The 22618-nt window shown below is 50.3% G+C and overlaps 1 long non-coding RNA gene across 1 annotated transcript in view; it reads right to left on the bottom strand.

Annotated features, from left to right (window-relative positions):
- LOC142576670 (uncharacterized) overlaps positions 1-21618 on the bottom strand; it is a 42426-nt gene extending 20808 nt beyond the window's left edge. Inside the window, exon 1 of the long non-coding RNA XR_012826915.1 lies at positions 21576-21618. This is a non-coding gene — a long non-coding RNA (uncharacterized LOC142576670). The remainder of the gene's footprint in view (positions 1-21575) is intronic.
- Between the last annotated feature and the right edge of the window lie 1000 nt (positions 21619-22618).

Raw genomic sequence — 22618 nt, 5'->3', positions numbered from 1 at the left:
ACCACGGCGGGTCTTCCTCGGCCACGTCGTCAGTCACGAGGGTGTACGACCTGATCGAGACAGAATAGACGCTGTGGCAAAATTCCCCACACCGTCCGACAAGAAGGCAGTGAGGCGCTTCTCGGGGCTGTGCGCCTATCACCAACGCTTTATTGCGAACTTTTCATGTATTGCTGCGCCGCTAACACGTCTCACACGAGACGATGTTCCCTTTCTGTGGGGGGAAAATGAGCAAGCAGCATTTATTGAACTACACCAGCGCCTGCAAACGCCTCCTGCTCTTGCGCACTTCGAGCAGCATGCTCCTACAGCACTTCACACTGATGCGAGCAATGTTGGTCTGGGTGCCGTACTGATGCAGTGGCAAGTTGGCTTCGAAAAAGTAATCGCCTACGCTAGCCGAGCTCTCTCTCCTACGAAGGAAAACTACTCGACTACCGAGAAGGAATGCCTCGCCTTGGTGTGGGCGGTTATCAAATTTCGCCCTTATTTGTACGGCCGTTCATTGAAGGTTGTCAGCGATCATCTAACCTGAAAGATCCATCTGGCCATCTGGCGCGCTGGAGCCTTAGGCTTCAGGAATTCGACATGACCATAATTTACAAATCACTGAAGAGGAACACCGACGCGGACTGCCTCTCGCGGTCACCCGTCGAGTCCGCAGGTTCCGATGATGTGGACGTGGACTCTGCGTTTTTGGGCGTCGTCGACGCCGTCACCATTTCAAAAGAGCAGCGCCACGACCCGGAGTTGCTCTCACTAATTATTTTCTTTGTAGGCCGAAGTAAGGACGTTGTGCGACTTTATGTCAGGAGACTGCCGTCGTTTTGTCTCCGGAACGATGGTCTCTATAAGAACTTTTCTGCCAGTGCCTGCACGTACCTGCTTCTCGTACCGGCATTACTTCGAACAGAAATACCACAATGAAACTACCGCAGGTCATCTAGGCTACACGAGAACATTGTCCCGACTCCGACGCAAGTACTACTGGCCAAAGCTATCCACTGCTCTAAGACATCACGTGCAAACATGGGCCGACTGCCGATGACGCAAAGCACCTCTCGGTAAGCCCGCAGGTCTCTTACATCCGGTCGAGGTACCAGGCCAGCCATTCAACCGAGTTGGAATGCACTTTATGGGCCCATTTCCAACTTCTGCAGCTGGCAACAGATGGATCATTGTTGCCACCGATTACCTAACGCGTTACGCGGTGAGGAAAGCTACCCAGCAGGGCACAGCAGCCGAAGCAGCTCATTTTTTCATCGAACACATCGTCCTTAGGCACGGTGCCCCAAAAGTCATCACAGACAGGGGAACTGCCTTCACTGTCGAACTCCTTCACTCAGTTCTCAGACTCAGTGGTACAAGCCACCGGGAAACAACCGCATATCATCCCCAAACGAGCGGAATAACCGAGCGCCTTAATTGGACCCTCGCAGACATGCTTTGCATGTATGTCGACGTAGAGCATTAGAACTGGCATCAGATTTTGCGTCACGTTACCTCCGCCTACAATACTACTCGCCAAGAAACTACTGGAATGACACCGTTCAGCTTGGTCCACGGTCGCGAAGTCACGACAACGCTGGATGTCATGCTGCTGCACGAGTTTGACGACATACCTACCGACGTTGACGTATTTACCCAGCGCGCCGAAGAAGCCAGGTAGCTTGCCCGTGTACGTATTTGCATTCAGCAAGACCAAGATGATAAACGATACGATCTTCGACACAGGTCTGTTCTCTACACTGCCGGCGACAAAGTATGGGTCTGGATACGCATACGCCGTCGTGGACTTCCCGAAAAACTCCTACGACGATACTTTGGGCCGTACTGAGTGATTCGGCGCCCGAGTAACGTGAATTAGAAAGTCGTTCCTGACAGTGACCATAGTTCAAGTCGCCGCAAGCACTTGCCTGAAGTGGTGCACGTGGTACGGATGAAGCCATACGTGTCGAACTAACTTCTTATATTTCTCTTTTTTGTTTTTCTATATTTTTCGCGCGTTTAACTCTGTGCCGTTATACACCGCCCTCATACGCTTAAATTGCGCATCGGGACGATGTTTTCTTCGGAAGGACGCATATGACGCGCCTGTACTCCGTTGAAGGAGAACCCGAGCGTGCGTGAGCGTATTTGCAAAAGCGCAATGAAGAAGTCGCGGTTGCGCTCATAATTAAAACGGAGGCCTGCTGCTGTGCCTCCTGCTCTACAACCCCTGGATGATATATATATATATATATACCTCGGTGGGTCCCGAAAGCAGGGGCCGGGCCTCAGCCGGAAAAAAAATGAAAATATTCCGCCTATGGGTGACACCCCTGTAAGCAAGCGATAAATTCAGTGACCATAAGGCTCATGGCTACTCAGTTTGCGTGAATTAATTAAGTGCGATGACAGTACCCCCGTTATCGTTATCAGTGATTTCAATGTGGATGTGTCGGTACCGAAAAGGGGGCGGCTTGCGCGTTCCGTGTTGCAGACATCCCTAGCGATGCCACACCAATCCGGCCCAACCGACCACCCATCGACGTAAGTGCATTGATTTGGCATTATCAAAAAATATTATTGCAGTTGCGAGTGAAATAATGACCACCGATCAAGGTAATAAATGAGTGTGCGTACCTTTCACCACGATGACCACCCATCAAGAAAGTAAAAGAGTTCGTACCTTTATTCAATCAAAATTATGTGTTACCGCCGTGTCGTGTGCTAAACAGCTTCGCTGGTCAAACACCTTCACAAAGGGGAATGACTCATGATTTTTTCTCTGACGGACGTGCAATGTAGTTCAGCTGTAGCGTCTTGCTGGCGCTTTATTTCGGTTTCATCGAACCCACGTGCTACCACAGAGTTTGCCGAGAGAGGATGTCACATTCTGGGATTAAAGGTCAGCTTTTTGGATGTTTATGCGTGATAGGTAGGCTTTGGAATGAGCCGCTGCAATCAGAATCGCACGTGCTGCACAGTTAAAGGGACCCTAAAACGATTTTGACGATTTTGTACATCGTATCGAGTCGTTAGAGTAGGTCCTTCTGATCCTTAATTGACGCATCTAAGTGCTCCGCGTAAAGAGTGTAATTTATTATAAGGTTTTAAAAATGTACATCGCTGCCGATCGCAGCACACTGCTCGGCAAAATTTTCAGCGCCCCTGCCCCCCCCCCCCCCCCCGATATGACGTAAATCACAATTTTCGTCAATAGTGTCGCGAAGAGAGTGTACCGCGGCCCTCTTTGCTGTCTTTCCGGGAATTTTGTGGGGTCCTTGACGCGGGGCAAACCTTTGTACACAAATGACCTCGACGGCGCCGCGGACAGTGCTGCCGCGCGGCCGCCGCCACCGCCGCGCCTGACGTCACACGTGCACATGTCGCGTCGTCTTCCCACGCTCGGCTGTCAAAAGCTGATTAGTTATGGTCAGAGTGCTTTTGTGTACGGAGTGTTGATGCGACCATTTCTTGACCCCTTGAACTCTGCCGCTTATTGGATGATGTCGGCTTGCCTGATTAGTCGGAGTAACGAAGTAACCCATTGGTTAAGAAGCCTGCGCCTCCCGCCGGTCCGCGGGTCCCTTGGATGCTGGGGAAGCTTATTTAAGAAATAGTTTGGGGTAGTTTTGGGAGTGAGCAAGTAGACAGCAGCAGACGGCGCATCTTCAACAGGGGAGACCAGGCCGGTCAGGCAGGCCGACGACGACGGGTATGACATCGTTCTGTTTGTAGATATTTTTGTACAGTTTAAACTTACGGCAGATGCCAATTGAATAAACCTAGTTAGTCAAATGCTACTCTCGTCGTAGTACCTGCGGATTTGGACCTTCCCCTGCCAGAGCTCATCCCTATTCTTCTTCCGTCTCCCTGGTGAGTTGATGCGTCTGATATCTCACGGCTGCGTCACTTCGCTACAAAGTGGTGGAGTGTGCTGGGTACCGAAGTCCACGCTCTAATATCATCGGCCGCGGCAACAAACCCGAAGAACCTAGCTCTAACAGCTCGACCATGACCGAACCCCCTATTGTCCTCGCTACCATGTCCATCCCTCAAGCGGAACCTTTCATCGGACCGCCAGTCTTTAGAGGCACGCCCGAAGAGTCAATATCCGAGTGACTGCTTTTCTACGAACACGTAACCTCCCTCAACAACTGGGATGAAGGTACGAAAGTACAATTTTTATATTTGGCAGTAGAGGGCAATGCAAAAAAGTGGCACACCACGCAAATTTTAACGGGTGCCCCTAATACATGGGAAGAGTGGGCGACGCTCTTAAAAACGTCCTTCACAAGTCGTCAGTCAGTTGAGATCGCATATTTGCGGCTCCAAAACCGAACGCAGCTGCCATCAGAATCTCCCGAAGATTATTACTATGACATTGTGCAGCTGTGCGGCAGAGCCAATCCATCTATGACGGAAGAGGAGCGGATGCGGCACCTCATGCGCGGACTGCGTCCGGACGTCTTGGAAACAATTCTTATTGCAAACCCGGACAGCTGCTCTGCTTTCCTCCAAATTTTACAGCGAATTGATCGGGCAGCTTTTTTTATGGTGCGTGCGTCGCAACTAGAAGTGACCGGCACCCATTTCTCTGCCGGCCAGCAGTCATGCTACCCATTCGCCTCGGCACCTGCCGCCGGAGTGACCCTCGCTGGAGCACCAATGCAGCCGCCTCCAACATGTCTCGCCACCTGCGCTGCGGCAGAGCGTCACTGCCCGCTAGAGGCCACCGACCGCGACAGGGACTTGAGGACGATCGCAGACTCTATAGCCTCATTATTTGACCGCCTCAAAGCTATTGAACAAGATGTACGTCGTCCTCCAGTGCCTTGGCCAGCGAGAAATACACGTGACGACGACGAGCGACCACGCTGCCAGCTATGCGACCGCATCGGCCACTTTGCGCCCCAGTGCCGGCAACGGTTCCAAGAAAACGGACCCCTGTGGAAGGAGCAGCGCTATAACTTTGAGAACTCCCGCACACTTTCCCGATTTCCGCATGATTCCGCGCCAGAAAGCGACGAAAATCCCTTACCGTTGCTCGTGCTGGGTCATGTGGACATCGGCGAAAGGCAGAGAGAGGATTCATGGATGCGAAAAGTAATACAGCACCTAGAGCAGCCGAGTGCGCCCGTTGTCAGAAAAACGAAAAGAACGGCACGGAGCTTTCGGTTGGTCGACGGTGTATTGTATAGAAGAGCGAAGGGTTTTCAAGAAGATCGCGCAGCACTCGTTGTCCCCAAGTGTTTGAGATCGGAGGTTCTGAGGCACTGCCATGACGACATCACGGCGGGCCACCTCGGTGTCAAGCGCACATGGGAGAAAATTCGCAGCCGCTATTTCTGGCCAAAGATGTTTTGCCACGTCAGCAAGTATGTCCTCTCCTGCCCTGACTGTCAGACGCGAAAGCTACCACCCGGAAAGGCGACCGGTTTTCTCCAGCCGATCCCACCTGCAGGTCGCCCTTTCCAACAAGTGGGCATGGATTTTCTTGGCCCTTTCACTAAAAGCAAAGCAGGAAACCGCTACATCCTCGTGGTAACTGACTACCACACGAAATGGGTCGAGGCTGTCGCGTGTACAGCGGCCACCGCTGCAGAAGCTGCTAAAGCCTTCGTCGAGCAAATTGTCTTACGCCATGGGGCACCAGAAAAAGTGATAACAGATCGAAGGCAGCATTTTGTCGCCAACCTGACTGAAGAAATTTTCCGAATTATAGGTAGCGAGCATGCCACTACTACAGCGTACCATCCTCAAGCGAACGGCTTGTGCGAGCGCTTCAACCGCACGTTGGTCGATATGCTCAGTATGTACGTTTCTTCGCACCATCGCGACTGGGACGAATTTCTTCCGTACGTGCTCTTTGCATACAATTCTTCTACCCACGAGACCACCGGGTTCACCCCGTTCTTTCTTCTTCACGGACATGAGCCTACACTTCCTATAGATGTAGCGCTAGGCGCGGAACGCGGTTTCGACTGCACACTGGACGCCAGGAAAGTGGCCCTCCGGCTGCAGCGTGCTCGCGAGCTAGTGACCGAACGGGAGAGGCGTCAGCAAGTAAAGAACAAACGTAGTTACGACGCTAAACGACGTAGTGCAGTCTACCATGCGGGGGACTTGGTGTATTTGTGGACTCCCTTCAGAGCTCGGGGAAAGACAACAAAACTCCTTCACCGGTACCACGGGCCTTTCCGTCTTGTTAGGCGAATCGGCGAGAACAACTGGGAGGTAGTGGATAGAACTGGCAAAAAACGCGACGTTGTTAATGTTGCGCGCTTAAAACCGTGCCACGTCAGACAGTGCTCGGATAATGACGACGCGGACGACGAGTCTGTTGACGGACATCGAGAGGAGGTGTGTGATCCAAGTGGTGCTGTGCGCGAGTGCGGTTCGCGTAGTGATCGTGTGTACGAGACAGAGACGTGTGAAAGAGTGCGCGTCGTAGAAGACGGAGGATGGGACTGAACTTTACTCCGACTGGAAGACATTCCACAACGAGGCCGATCCGAGGACTATCACTGCTTACGACACGGACACTGATGTGTATCACAGCGCAAGCGAATAACCTTCATTGTTAATTTTATTGTGTAGCGCGCGCGAATGAACTTTGTTTCTTCTCTTGTGCATTTTGTTTCCATTTTGTCAAAACTTGTTTGTTTTGTTTTACGTGATGCTAAATCTTCCTTACGGATACTTCAGTTCTTTATATGAATCCCTAATGTGCGCGTTTAACTTCTTGAGCCATGTTGTATTTTGTAGTAATGATTTGTAACGAGTGGGACACTCTTTTTCGTAGGGGGGAGGTGTCGCGAAGAGAGTGTACCGCGGCCCTCTTTGCTGTCTTTCCGGGAATTTTGTGGGGTCCTTGACGCGGGGCAAACCTTTGTACACAAATGACCTCGACGGCGCCGCGGACAGTGCTGCCGCGCGGCCGCCGCCACCGCCGCGCCTGACGTCACACGTGCACATGTCGCGTCGTCTTCCCACGCTCGGCTGTCAAAAGCTGATTAGTTATGGTCAGAGTGCTTTTGTGTACGGAGTGTTGACGCGACCATTTTTTGACCCCTTGAACTCTGCCGCTTATTGGATGATGTCGGCTTGCCTGATTGGCGCAGGCTTCTTAACCCATTGGTTAAGAAGCCTGCGCCTCCCCCGGTCCGCGGGTCCCTTGGATGCTGGGGAAGCTTATTCAAGGAATAGTTTGGGGTAGTTTTGGGAGTGACCAAGTAGACAGCAGCAGACGGCGCATCTTCACCAGGGGAGACCAGGCCGGTCAGGCAGGCCGACGACGACGGGTATGACATCGTTCTGTTTGTAGATATTTTTGTACAGTTTAAACTTACGGCAGATGCCAAGTGGATAAACCTAGTTAGTCAAATGCTACTCTCGTCGTCGTACCTGCGGATTTGGACCTTCCCCTGCCAGAGCTCATCCCAATTCTTCTTCCGTCTCCCTGGTGTTGTAATCGCACCGCTGGCGCGAGTTGTTGGGAACTCGGCGCTGACGCCCGTTGTTGCACCTGGGTCGCAAGCCCCAAGGGTAGCGTTGGCCTGGCGGCCTGGGGTACAACTGGAAGCATCCGAAGGTCCCGGCAAAGCATGAATCGACTGGTAACAACAAAACAACTTGTTTATTCTAACATCGCAAAGAGTTGGCGGTCAGGTTGACCGAAGTAGAGAGACGGGAGTGCACTTTACTCAACAGAAGAAATCGGAGCCCTCTTTTGGCGTCCGGGGGCAGCTGCTTTTATACTCTCGCAGTTGAGGGCGAGAAGGAACCCCTCTATAGACGAGCACGTGACTGTGCCGCTCGGGCACAATGGGATAAGGTGGCGCAGCCGTCGTGCCGGCGCCGCTGGGGCACAATGGGAAGAGAAGGTGGCTCATACGTCGTGTCGGCGCCTGTCAGACCCCCTCGCTTCACAGTTGTTGGGAGCTCCTCTCCCCGGCTGCCGCGCTTCGACAAGCGTGGGCACCAACATGCGCATACACTCACACACGCACATGAAGACACGTGGCATCGGAACATGCCTGGACGCGCTTGGCGGGGAGGCGTAGCGGCGGCGCCGAACGGGCCAAAATGTCTGCCGCTTTGAACGAAGCCCCGGCGTCCGTTGCATCCGCGCCGGCTATACCGCGCGTCGTAGGCGAAACGTAACAGACCGCCCCGCCGGGGGAAGGAGATCCCGATGGTCAGGGGACTGCATCCGCTGTCCGGAGGGATGTCGCTCGATGATGCTCATAACCGAAGTCGGGCGTCCCTCGACGTTTCTTGAGCGCAGCGCACAGAGAAGGCCTCGTTCTCTCGTTCAGGTTCGCACGGGACACTGCAAAGTGACTTCGGGAGAGTTCACATTTTTGTTCTCGTTCCCGGCAAGCGTTAGAACTACGCTGAAACTCAACCGCTCAGTCAGCAAGCACGGCACAACCCTCACTAAGCCCTGCCAGGCTCTTTCCCCTTTTATACCACTGCCTAGTTCCTTACAGTAGTCTAGCAGCACTCAGAACGCGTCCACAAATTGGAAAATTGCACTAGAAAGCACATCATCACTTTGAAACACTAAACAAAAGCAATATGCTAAAAATCCTGCCCCAGGAAGAAAAACATCAGTAACAAACAATTTTGAGGCTGATTCCTACGTTAGGGGCTTCGACTTAAGCCATCGGCGTTACCGTTGAGACTCCCCTTTTTGTAACGCACCTCAAAGGAATATTGTTGCAAAGCGAGGCTCCAGCGCAGGAGGCGGCCATTTTTGGGAGAGATGGTCTGCAGCCATTGGAGAGGGCAGTGATCCGTCTCAATGATAAACCTCGAGCCGGCTAGATAGCATGACAATTTCTGAACGGCCCACACGAGACATGCACACTCTTTCTCGGTGGCGCTATACGCCTGCTCACGACTGGTCAGCTTACGACTAGCATACAGGACGGGGTGTTCTACTTCTCCATTTTCCCGTTGGCACAGTACAACGCCCATGCCTCGCTCACTAGCATCGCACTGAACAACGAACCCTTTTGTATAGTCTGGCGATCGTAGCACAGGCTGGCTTGCTAGGGCACTCTTTAGGGCGCTAAAAGCTCTTTCCTTTGTCTCGTCCCAGACGACTGTTTGGGGCTCTGTTTTTCTTAGAGCATCCGTCAGGGGAGCCGCGATATCAGAGTACCTGGGGATGTACCTCTGATAGTAGCCGGCGACACCTAAGAACGACCGAATATCGGTCTTCGTGCGCGGTTGCGGGAAGTCTCGCACAGCGGCCACCTTTATTTCAGAGGGGCGGCGACGACCCTGACCAATCACGTGACCGAGGTAGACAACCTAGGCCTGTGCTAACTGGCACTTGGGAGCCTTGACTGTCAAGCCCGCTTCGCGCAGGCGGGTTAGCACTGCCCGCAAGTGTGCCATATGCTCAGACCAGGATGCGGAGAATATCGCTACGTCGTCTAGATACGGTAAAGCGAATTCTTGCTGTCCCCGCAACACTTTATCCATGAGGCTTGAAAAACAGTATGGCGCGTTCTTCAAACCAAAACTCAACACTTTAGGACGGAATGTTCCCATTGGTGAAATGAACGCCGCATACCTACTAGCCTCTTCTGTAAGTGGAACCTGCCAATAACCCCTGACAAGATCTAGGGTGGAAATAAACTGAGCGCTACTAACTTTCTCAAGGCGCTCCTCGATGTTAGGGATCGGATAAATTTGATCCTTAGTGATGGAATTAAGCCTGCGGTAGTCGACGCAAGGACAAGGTTCCTTGCCCGGTACCTCAACTAAAATCAAAGGGGAGGTATAATCACTCTCACCTGCCTCAATAACACCGAGCTGTAGCATTTTCTTTACCCCAGCCTCCATAATATCGTTCTGGCGGGGTGACACCCGGTACGCCTTGGATCGTACTGGCTCTGGGGAGGTAAGTTCTATGTCATGAGTAAGGACAGAAGTCCTACCAGGCCTCTCAGAGAACAGACCTTGAAACTCTTGTAAGAGCTGGTGTAGTTCGGTTTTCTGCTCAGGCGACAGCGGTGCTTTACTGATAAGGTCACTAATGACCTGATCGGTGTCTTTCCTGTTCGCCACTGAGCCTAGTCCCGGAAGCTCGACCGGAAGCTCTTCAGGAACGTTTACCATCATGCACACCACTGCTTCCCTTTGTCTATAAGGTTTGAGCAGATTACAGTGGTAAACTTGCTGTGCTTTCCGCTTTCCTGGCAGACTCACCACGTAGTTAACGTCCGACAGTTTCTGAACAATTCGTGCTGGGCCCTCCCACTGCACGTCTAGTTTGTTGTTTAGCGATGTGCGCAATATCATGACCTCATCGCCCACCTCAAAACGACGGGCCCTGGCGGTCCGATCATAATAAACCTTGGCCCTCTGCTGGGCCTTTGCCATTGCTTCACCTGACAACTCCTGTGCCCTTCTTAAGCGTTCGAGGAGTTTAAGCACGTACTCCACCACGACTGGGTCGTCGCCCCTGCCTTCCCACGATTCTCGAAGCATGCGAAGCGGAGACCGAAGCGAGCGACCGTACACCAGCTCAGCTGGCGAAAACCCCGTAGCCGCATGCGGCACGGTCCGTAATGCAAACATCACCCCAGGCAGACACAGCTCCCAGTCAGTTTGATGTTCAAAACACAAGGCTCTCAACACGCGCTTCATGACGGAGTGGAGCTTTTCAACGGAATTCGACTGTGGGTGGTAGACTGAGCTGTGTAACAGCTTTACCCCACACCTTTCGAGAAAAGTTGTCGTCAAAGCGCTAGTAAACACTGTGCCCTGATCTGATTGGATATCCGCAGGAAAACCAACTCGCGCAAATATGGACAGTAGTGCATTGACTATCTCAACTGAGCTGAGTTCTTTAAGCGGCACTGCTTCAGGGAACTTTGTCGCTGGGCAGATCACAGTCAAAATGTGTCTGTACCCCGTGGCTGTTACCGGCAGAGGTCCCACTGTATCAATAACGAGCCGTCTAAAAGGCTCCGTAATGATAGGTACCAACTTCAACGGCGCCCTCGATTTGTCCCCTGGTTTGCCCACCCGCTGACAGGTGTCACATGTCCTCACGAAATGGTCTGCGTCCCGAAAACACCCTGGCCAATAGTACTCTTGCAAGAGACGGTCCTTAGTTTTCTTAACTCCTAGGTGTCCGGACCACGAACCCCCGTGCGACAAGCGCAACAGATCCTGACGATAGCATTGAGGCACGATCAGCTGATCGAACTCCACTCCCCTGCGGTCTAGATACTTCCGGTACAGGACTCCACCTCTTTCCACAAAGCGAGCATTTTTCTTTGCGATACCTTCCTTGACAATGCAGCGTACGTTTTCTAGGCTGCCATCCTTTTTTTGCTCGGCTATCAAAGCCGACCGGCTGACTTTTAGCAACCTATTAAGTCCGTCTGACGTAGGCGCGATGAGCAAATCTGCAGATAGCTCTTCTAACTTTCCCGCATCGGGATTTTCCTCTCCAGTATCTGGTGCCTTTAACGTTACAGACTCAATTTTATTCAGTTCGGGCGTGCTCTGAATATCGGCTTGCTGCGCCTCTGACCCTTTTTCATTGTTCGCCAACGTCGGCCCCGCAACTACCGCCTTTGCAGCGAGCTCCCGAACCTTCGATCTGGTTAAGGCCTGAACGCTAGCCTCACCAAACAAAAGCCCCTTCTCGCGCAGGAGGTGATCGGACCTGTTTGAAAATAGGTACGGGTACTGGGGGGGCAGCATAGATGACACTGCCGCCTCCGTCTCAAGCGCTCCGAAAGGCCCTTCAATAAGCCTTTTGCTACGGGCAGACACACACTATGAGCTTCCACGGCTTGCTTGATCCATGCGCACTCGCCCGTGAACATATCGGGTTCTACGTAGGAGGGGTGAACTACATCCATCGTAGCTGCGGAATCGCGAAGCACTCGGCACTCTTTCCCGTTCACGAGGAGGTCTCGCATGTAAGGCTCGAGAAGCTTCATGTTCTCGTCAGTGCTGCATATTGACAAAAACACAACTTTTGGTTTTGTTTCCGGACACTGCGCCGAAAAGGGACCCGGCTTCTGGCACGTATAACAAACGCGCGCTTGCCTCGTCTCGAACCACTTTCTGCGTTCGGCTTCGGCTGCCGCCGTCTCCTTAGGTTCGGTCGCACTGCTTTCACTCGCATCCGCACTACGTGTGTTTCCCTTTGCTCTCCTGGGTGTGAACTTCGGCCTCTTAAACTTCGAGCCAAATTCACCCTTTTGACCGTCCTTAGCTCCGCGAGCCCGACGCGTCACAAACTCCTCGGCTAGCTCAGCGGCTCTAGCCACCGTACTAACGTCTGGCCTATCCAAGACCCAGTACAGCACGTTCTCAGGTAACCGACTATAAAACTGTTCTAGCCCGAAACACTGCAGAACTTTATCGTGGTCACCAAACGCTTTCTCTTCTTTGAGCCACTCCTGCATGTTTGACATAAGCCTGTACGCAAACTCTGTGTATGACTCACTTCTGCCTTTCTCATTTTCCCGAAACTTCCGACGGAACGCCTCCGCTGACAGCCTGTACTTCTTTAGCAGACTCGATTTCACTTTGTCGAAATCCTCTGCCTCCTCTCTATTCAAGCGAGCGACTACGTCGGCCGCCTCGCCGGGTAACAAAGTGAGCAAGCGCTGTGGCCACGTTTCCCGAGAGAACCCCTGCTTCTCGCACGTTCGCTCAAAGTTAACCAGGAACAAACCAATGTCCTCTCCAAGCTTAAACGGCCGCATCAGGTCAGTCATTTTGAACAATACGCGTTCTCCTGCACCATGTGCCTGACTTCCATTACGAGCGCGTTCCATCTCTATCTCGAGACGCTTCATTTCCAAAGCGTGTTGACGCTCTTCTTTTTCTTTCTCTTCTTTACGTTCACGCTCTTCTTTCTCTTTCTGTTCTTTAAGTTCGCGCTCCTGTTTCTCTTTTTGCTCTCTAAGTTCGCGCTCCTGTCTCTCTTTTTGCTCTTTAAGTTCGCGCTCATGTCTTTTTGCCCTCTCCTCAATGGTCTCAAGGCATTCCGACAGCTCGTCATCCTCAGCTTCTAACTCAAGAATAGCCTTTAGCAGTTCTGGTTTTCTGAGTTTGTCTGAGACATCCAGACCCAACTCTCTTGCAAGCTCCAGCAATTTCGGTTTGCGCAACGACTTCAAATCCATGGCTGCTCTGAATGCTGCTTTCTCTACTGCCTATTATTGTCTTGCCGCAAACTAACCCGGCAGCAACGACAACCACAATTACCAGCTCTGTTTCTGACACTAACAAAAGCCTGGCAAAACTCAGAAGAAGAAAGTCCCGCACTCACCAAACCTCGCAGCCAAGAATTCAGCGCAGTCGTTCCGCTGCAGGCAACCAGTCATCACACAGGGCTCGTTGCACTGCTCCCGGATCGTCGTTGAGCTGCTCAGCATACAGTCAACCGCATCTCTTCGCTGCTGGCCTCCGTTGTCGCGATCTCACCGCTGGCAGACAGTTGTTGTAATCGCACCGCTGGCGCGAGTTGTTGGGAACTCGGCGCTGACGCCCGTTGTTGCACCTGGGTCGCAAGCCCCAAGGGTAGCGTTGGCCTGGCGGCCTGGGGTACAACTGGAAGCATCCGAAGGTCCCGGCAAAGCATGAGTCGACTGGTAACAACAAAACAACTTGTTTATTCTAACATCGCAAAGAGTTAGCGGTCAGGTTGACCGAAGTAGAGAGACGGGAGTGCACTTTACTCAACAGAAGAAATCGGAGCCCTCTTTTGGCGTCCGGGGGCAGCTGCTTTTATACTCTCGCAGTTGAGGGCGAGAAGGAACCCCTCTATAGACGAGCACGTGACTGTGCCGCTCGGGCACAATGGGATAAGGTGGCGCAGCCGTCGTGCCGGCGCCGCTGGGGCACAATGGGAAGAGAAGGTGGCTCATACGTCGTGTCGGCGCCTGTCAGACCCCCTCGCTTCACAGTTGTTGGGAGCTCCTCTCCCCGGCTGCCGCGCTTCGACAAGCGTGGGCACCAATATGCACATACACTCACACACGCACATGAAGACACGTGGCATCGGAACATCCCTGGACGCGCTTGGCGGGGAGGCGTAGCGGCGGCGCCGAACGGGCCAAAATGTCTGCCGCTTTGAACGAAGCCCCGGCGTCCGTTGCATCCGCGCCGGCTATACCGCGCGTCGTAGGCGAAACGTAACACTGGTGAGTTGATGCGTCTGATATCTCACGGCTGCGTCACTTCGCTACAATAGGATGAGCTATCGATTGGCTCCCCAGGGCTTGTCATCGATCATTTTTCCACCGTTATGGTGAACAAATTATGTTCGTAATAGTTGGAAAGTTAGTTAATTGTTTCTATAAAAGGAAAGTGACAGAAAGAGGATGCACAAGACCAATTTCTCACTACAGGTAAGCACTTCCGGCACGCATCAAGCGTCGTCTCCTTGTGTTATAACGTGCTCTATTTTGACGAGAGTTCAGCTGTCAAAGTCAGTCGCAGTCTTTTCGCGAGCACTATGATTCGATTTTGTTGCGTTGTGGACTGCAAACGTAGTCATTAGCACTATGTCAAGCTGCGAAATCGTGTCCCTCTGCAAGGCAGCAGACGGGCGGACTGGCTGCAGTGCATCGGACTGCCGCTATCCGATCGGCGCCAGGATTTGCGCGTTTGCGGCTGTGACTTTACACCGGAAGATTATTAACGCAATAGCGTTTCGCGAGTCCGGTATTAGAGTAAACGCAAGCGCAAGGGTACAGGACCTGGTCGTTTGACCGTGTCGTTTCACGGGATGAGCGGAAGTGCAAATGTGAATGGTCTGTATGGTGCAGCCACCTGATGGCACAGAGCTCAACTATACACAGTAGCAGCAACGAAATGTAATCGTCTTTGCTGCTGGTATAAATTTTTTGCAGGAGTGTAATCGTTAACACGTTGTTTTCTTAATGTTTAAAATGTTTGGCACTTGGTTAGAGCAACATTAGCTCTTTGTTTGACTGGTTAAGCTCAGCGCCAACGGGTGGCTGGACCGTAGAGACCGATCAGGCAGCTCACCTACGTCTACGCTAAAGTTCCTTCATCAGTTTGAGCTTATGCCTCCACCGTTCTGTCGAAACGCCCAGGTCGCCTGTGGTTACTCGAATACCGACACGTTCGGCGATGCGACAGAATGCTCGCAACGCACGCTGCTTCGGTAGCTCTCGCTTGGGGTCGACTGCCAAGCAGCTGGCGGAGAGTTTGGAGAGGCTTCGCGCGCGCGCTCATAGAGAACCAGAAGTCGACGACACGACGTGTCATCATGACGCAGAGCCAGTGAAGGTGCAGCTTAGCCCGGATCTCTCGGCGAACGAGTTGAGGAGAAAATGCATGGCTATGGAGGAGGATGACTTGTAATCGTCCGTAACTCTCTTAATATGAGACGTTTCACACAAATTGTGGTGCGAATTATTGACTTAAGCTGTACCCTACGCGTCTAAAAAATTTGTCCGAACCATTTCGGAGCCCTTTGAGAATGATATTAGCAAATGAGGCCGAATGTGGGACACGGCAAGAGCTGCCACTTCTATGAGTTTCGCCATGTTCGTTGACGCAAAGCTTTTGCGTCGTGCGTGGGTCGCTGCGCTATTTCGGTCGATTAGCATCGCAGATGCAAAAGCAAAAGCCCATTTGCGTCTTGCGCATGCAAAGTGGCGCTGACGCATTTCTTTATTTTTTTTTTTTGCGGCCGCATAACCTTTGCGGCCCCTATGCCACACTCCCCAATGTGCATGGCATGACCATCCCCCTAATGTGTGTGGCAATCGAGTATATTGCATGAAGCCGTGTTCAGTGCACGCACGCGTACACGATCGCTGTTGGAGTGAGCTTTTGCCCACAAGCCGTAACTCGCACTGTGCTACGTCCTTGATTAATCAGCACACGTTTGCTGACGATATGACAGTGGTGCCTTCTTTGCGCCGTATCGACAAACCCATCCACTCCCTTTGTGCGTCGCAGTGAGAAGGAGTATCACGTCCCTTCCTGACCGCGCTTGCAAGTTAAACTTCACTCAAAGCAACCGCCACAACATATCGACTATATCACTTAAAAGTTGCATGGTATATGTTTAGCATGCCTGCGCTAGACCCTGCCCCAAAAATGCTTGCTGCTGCGCCATGTCGTCTTGTTACCTACGTCAGCACCTACACCGAAAGTGGAAATGGCTGTTACACCCGTGTATTATGGGCGAAAAGCCTGAGGACGTGCTCACGGCACTTTGTACAACGCAAGCCAACGCAAAGTACGCTAAAGGCATCCAAGCCTTGGACCGTCAGTTAGTCGCAAAGAGAAATATCAGTTATGAGAGCACTCTTCAGTCGCCGCGTACAAGACGAAGGTGAACCAATTACGGACTTCATCGCAGGTCCCCACGAAACACAGAACCTCTCAAAACCTCTTGAAACAGCTACAAACGGCTACAGATGTCTTGGTCTATGATATGACTGAAAATAGAATTTCTTCTAAATATAACCTCAGCACTCGGAATATGGTAGTATATATTCTATCTGCGGTAAAAACCCCTACTGGTGTTACTATAGCCTATTTTCGTAAACACATTCAGAACGTCTAACTCGAGAAGTTTTTTAGATCTTTTTGTATAAAAGTGCATAAAATGACAAACGACTTCTTCAGAGTGCAGTTACCATCGGCCGTCGGCGTTAGCGAATAAAAGACGCCACAGACAAATCGAACTCGTTGGAAGCAAGGCAATAAGTTGGCTTTAATATTAAATAATTTCAAACCAGAACTTCAACAATCAATGGTGCGTTATTGTTTTCCATACGGGGCGCACACACGACACCTGGAAACCATTGTATGCTCGCACAGCAGGTACGGACAGCAGCATGCCGCAGCGAAACGCCGGCGTTGCAGTGACCACAGCGGTGTCACACAGCCACCGCGCTGCGATCACTTCGGCGGCTGTCAAATAGGCACGCTCCAATTTGTCAGACATCACATTCCGTGCTGGAAACACTGGGAGGCAGGAAGTTTGATAAAATAGCCAGTGCCGCCCGCAATGTCTCGGTCGTGGGTTCGTTATTCCAGTTCTGCGTCATTCTAAGCCGTTCTGTACATTTATATTGGATAATAACTGGAGTCATTTAGCTGTGCTGCTGACGTTTGCCGTGTGTTTTGCATCAGTGATTCGTAACATTGACTGTATTGCGTGTTTTCGCCGACGGCTTTCTACCAACGTGACGCGATCTGTGTTCGCCGCCTTCGTGTCTCGGTGCGTGTTTGCACGTCGCACGTTCGAATAACACTTTTTCCGGTAAGTGAAATACGTTGCACTTTGTATTTCGTCAACAATGTGAATATTTTTAGGTATTGCCCGTGACAATTCTTGATGGATGGGCTCTTGTACCCTGTGCGTTTTCGTCGTCTTTACTTTTATACGAGGGTTCTGCTTGTGTTCAGGAGTTCAGCACTACCACGCTCCACGACTTCCGCAACACCAGTCAGAACTTTGCCCTGCTTGTTAGTCTTTGTGGTTAACGTAGCACGAACCAACCGAAGGAGTGCATTCGAAGACGACCCGCTGGCTGTAATCCTGAACCAGGCTGAACTCGCCCTATTTTGTGTCCTTTTGTTCTTTCATGGGTTACAGCGTTGCACGCGCGCGCACGTAACGCTGTAAAAATAACAGCATATTATGATTTATCTTTCAGTTTTGGTAACATGCAACGTGTAAGGAATTCACTAATGGATGGTATGCCGAGAGAGAGCGTAACCTTTTATTTCAAATCAACAAGATTTGAGTCCGGCGTCTTTTTAGTGGGTCTGGGCACCCGCCGCGGACGCGGTTCCGAGACCTTGTCTCGAAGCGGCTTCCTCCGAAGAATTAGCCATTATTTCTGCGTGAAGCTGTGCAAAAATGTGGTGTTACCTCCCAAGGGGCACCCACAAAGTAAGTTAACATTTACATTTAAATGAAGCATGGACATCAGAAAAAATATATTTATATTGCCAGTTAGAGTGGTTCGCAGAGTGTTTCTCCAGATGTGTACTATCCTTTATTTCTTAACAATGCATTGCAGCACAGCGTTCTGCATCGTATACTGGTATCAAGCTATTGCGCCTCCTGCAGCTGAAACCAGGATGTAGTTTTTGCCTTAACTGCAGCATCACTGACAAAATGTTTCCCTGCTAGAAACTATTTAATTTGGTGGAGACCCAGCACGGCGGAGCTTTGTCAATAATGACGTGTTTCATGCAGGGATGTTGGTGTTCAAGTCAATGGGCGAACGTTAGCATGATATAAGCATACAATACAGATCTTGTTTTATTATGCGAAGCATATTACTAGAGCTCAACCCAGCTCCTCAGGCGGCGGTGTCGCCTTCAATACCACGTGACACCGTGACGTCACGACAGAGGAGAAACGGGGCTCCAACTCGCGCCGTCGCCTTCAAGGCTGACCACGTGACACCGTGATGTCACGACAGAGGAGAAACAGGGTTCCAACTCGCGCCGTCGCTCGCGGCGTCGCGGCGGTATATAAGCAGCTGCGCTTGTTTCTAGGTGGCTTCGGCTCAACTCTTGGAAGATGGGCTGGGTGGGAATCGAACCAGGGTCTCCGGAGTGTGAGACGGAGACGCTACCACTGCGCCACGAGTACGATGCTTCAAAGCGGTACAAAAGCGCCTCTAGTGAATGCGGTGTTGCCTTAGAAACGAGCTGTTTCTAAGGCTCAGGCGTGCGTCGCTTGCTCAGGCGCACATTTCGTTGCCGCGCCGAACGCTGCGTTGCTCGACGCTCAGCGCGTCCAATGCGGGGCGCGTAGTCGCTGCGCCGTAGCCCATTGTCTTACACCCCTTGGCGGGTCGACGGGAACGCTGTCGCGTTCCACTCTTGAAGGCGAAGCAGAGTAACGCATGAGTTGTTTCTTCGTCTAGCCGAACCAAATATAGCCAAGCAACAGCAGTTCACCAGGCTAAACAGTGGTTCAACAACTAAAATAATGGCTAGTATGCTTCGCATCCTGGGCTTAACCTTAGCTAAGCCACAGCCATTTTTTTCCAGAGTAATTCAATTGATAGGTCTAAGTAAAAAGCACTAATTGACCAATGAGGCTGTACTATACACTATTCCCACGGTTCACATCTGGAAAAACTACCTGTGCATCACTATCTGACAATGTAAACTTTTTTTTCTAATGTTCGTGCCTCATTTAAAATAAATTGTAACTGTGGACAACCCTCGTGTTACTGTAACAGCTGCCGCAAAAATTTGAGAGTATGTCTAAAAGTCTTCAGTTGTTCTTGTCAAGCTGTCCATTAGCCAACCTTTAGTGTAACGTTAGCAGGGCTTACTGAAGTACTTCTAGACGTCCATGGCTACAAAATGTCTTGATCAAGAAGGCTACTAGACTTTTCAATTAGCCGTTCAAGACACCTTTTAGGCAACAAATAGCTGCTTGCGTGTTTCGTGGGTCAAATTTCCCAGCCAAGCGGTGCGACTGCAGCGAACGATAAGACGAATTGATTTGTGATCGAATTGTGGCTGGCATGCACAACCATAAGTATCATAACTACAGCTGGAGCAGGATCGCGCATTAGAGAAAGCAACACCTTGTTCAAAGCGATTCCATCAGGTCCTGAAAGAGCATCAGCATATTGTTACGGAAAGATGAAAGAAGAGGAAGAAGATCGAGGGACGCTGGCTGCTGCGTGTTGTTGGTAGTTAGCCATCTTAACTACTCTGACTAATTTTGTATATATATTGTAAATAAAATCTTCTATACTCCCAACATCCCGGTAACATAATGGTGGAGGTGCCGGGTACCACGGCTGGAAACGGAGCTCCGCAGTGGACGTCGCATCACCGTCCGCAGAATGAATGCCGGTGAGCATCGGGATCAACGTTGTTGCCGCCTCCTACGTCACCGTCGCCAGCTACGTCGCAGTCACCTTCGGTTGTCGTCGTTCAACCCAAGGATCCTGAAACTTTCTGCTATACGGATGGCGCCGACGTTGAAGAGTGGGTGGCCATGTACGAGCGCGTGAGTGGAATCAACAGATGGGACCCTACGCTTATGTACGCTTGTTATTCTACCTAAGAGTCACGGCAAAGGTGTGGTACGAAAACCAAGAATAGGAGCTCACCAGCTGGGACCAAGGCAAACAAAAGTTGACAGAATTGACAAAATTGCCGCCAAAGCAGGAACTGGCCTCCCTTGGCCAATACGCCATGGAGTCTTATTTCTCGTACATCCAGGACGTGCTGACACTTTATCAGCACGTCCTGTCATGTAGCCGATCAGAAGGTCGGGCACGTCCTTAAGAGCATTGCTGACGACGCGTTTAACCTACTCATGTGCAAAAGCTGCTCTACAGTTGATGCAATCATTAAAGAGTGCCAACAATTCGAGCAGGCCAAAAGTCGACCCGTCTTGCAACCATTCGCCAGACTTCCCGATACTGCCGCAACGTCGACGTGTGAAGATCAACCCCCCACAGCAGCATGCGTCGCCATGAGAGGCCGTGGTGCGACTCGTTAGACGTGAACTTGATGCTATGGCGCCCGCAGCTTTCTGTTCGCGTAGCCCTCATGCTACCCCTTTTTTCGTTCCTCTCGTACAAGCCATCGTTCGCCAGGAACTTGAAAACATTGGTTTACATTCTGTATGTGCTGTCGCCAATCCCAGAGCTAATAATAAATAATAATAAATTTTATTTCTACCTCAAAGATACATGGACAGAGGATCTGCAGAAAAAGCTGTAAAAATACAGCTTGACAAAGCCGCAGCCCCCATTTTACAGGCAATCATGCCCACTACTCTAGCCAGTTGTTTGACAACGTGAGTTACATGGTGTTCCCATGACATGGTTGAAGAAAATATAACTCCAAGGCATTTAAAATGATTACCTATTTCTATAGGTCGAGAATTATATAGAATATAACTGAATAGAAACCGGCTTATTTTTCGGGCGAAATATTACGGCTTTTGTCTTCTTTTCATTCACGCGCATATCATTAGATTTCGACCATTTTTCCAGCGTGACCATTGTTGTATTGCAAGGCACTACTAGATCCTGAATGTTTTTCCCAGCAAAAAAAAATACTCGTGTCGTCAGCGTATATGATGAATTTGGCATTTTTGTTAATGTTAACAATGTCATTAAGGAATATATTGAAAAGAAGTGGGCCTAACACGCTGCCTTGAGGGACGCCAGAAAATATAGGTTTTACCTCTGATAGTACATTATCTAAGCTAACTGCTTGTTTTCTTTGCGAAAGATATGATTTTATTAACATTGCAGCCTGGCCTCGGATACCATAGTACCATAACTTCTTTACGAGTAATTCATGATTCACCAAGTCAAATGCCTTTGAAAAATCTACAAATATACCTATTACGAAAGCTCTGTTATATAACTGGGACAGAATATATTCTTTTTGATGTAGAAGTGCTAGCTCAGTTGATTTATTTTTGCGAAAACCGAACTGACACGGAGTGAGCAAATTACATTTGTCAATAAATTTAGTGAACCTGGAGTGCATAACTTTTTCTAATGCTTTAGAAAAAACAGGAAGTATGGATACAGGTCTATAATTACCTAAGTCATTTTGGTCGCCCTTTTTAAATAAAACGGTTACTTTGGCGGCCTGCATTTTTTCTGGAAAGGAAGATGTAGTTAGGCAGAGGTTGAATATGTGTGTAACTGCGGGGGCTACAATATCAGCAACATATTTTACTGGTCCTACCTGAAGGTCGTCAATGTCTCGGCATCTGCTATTCTTTTGGCTTAATAATACTGACACAACTTCCTCTCTTGTAACAGGTTCTAGAAACATTGTTTTATCGTTACGACAGTTTATGTACTCACATGCATCTGGAAGCGATCCATAGGTTGGCATTTGCGTAAAAAAAATCATTAAAAGCATTAGCCAACTCAATTCCAGTTAAATCATTGTCATTAATCTTCAACCTTTGTACGCTGGCATGGGATTGGTTGCGTTGCAACAAAGAGTTTAGACGGGACCAAAGTAAGTCATGAAGACCCCTTTTAATGTCCAAAAATTTAGAGCAATAGTCCTTTCAAGCGGATCGTAATTTCTTTGTTAATTTATTTCGGAACTGCTTGAACGCCTTCAGATTATCAGCCGTGCGTGTCGCCAGAAACGTTCTATATAACTTATCTTTCATTTTTATTTCTTGGCGCAAGGCAGGAGTGATCCAAGGTTTACGACTCTTACGGGACCGCTGATATGTCTTATTGGGAAAGTGAAACTGGTAGATTTGTTTAAATATATCAAGGAATTGGTTATAAGCATCATTTGCATTATCCAGCTCAACAATCCGCGTCCAGTCAACTTTGTTAAGGGCATTTCTGAAATCATCCAGTGCAACTTCTGTTATACACTGGTAGGTGAAAGCTTCCGGTTGCTTTGAAGTTCGCGCTGGCACCTCCATACAGAAATACACAGGCAGATGGTCGCTGACGGGGCACGATAATACACCTGCCTTAAGTTTCGGGTGGCATAAACTGGTGATGAACAAGTCTAAGGTGGATTGACTTTCAATAGTTATTCTCGTTGGGATTTCAATTACATTGGTGAAACCGTTTGAAGCCAACATAGTGCTAAATTCTCTAGTATG

The sequence above is a fragment of the Dermacentor variabilis genome, chromosome 3 (genome assembly GCF_050947875.1).
Source record: "Dermacentor variabilis isolate Ectoservices chromosome 3, ASM5094787v1, whole genome shotgun sequence".
Taxonomy (NCBI): domain Eukaryota; kingdom Metazoa; phylum Arthropoda; class Arachnida; order Ixodida; family Ixodidae; genus Dermacentor; species Dermacentor variabilis.
Note: the sequence above shows the minus strand (reverse complement) of the source record. Positions and strands in the feature narration are given on the sequence as shown.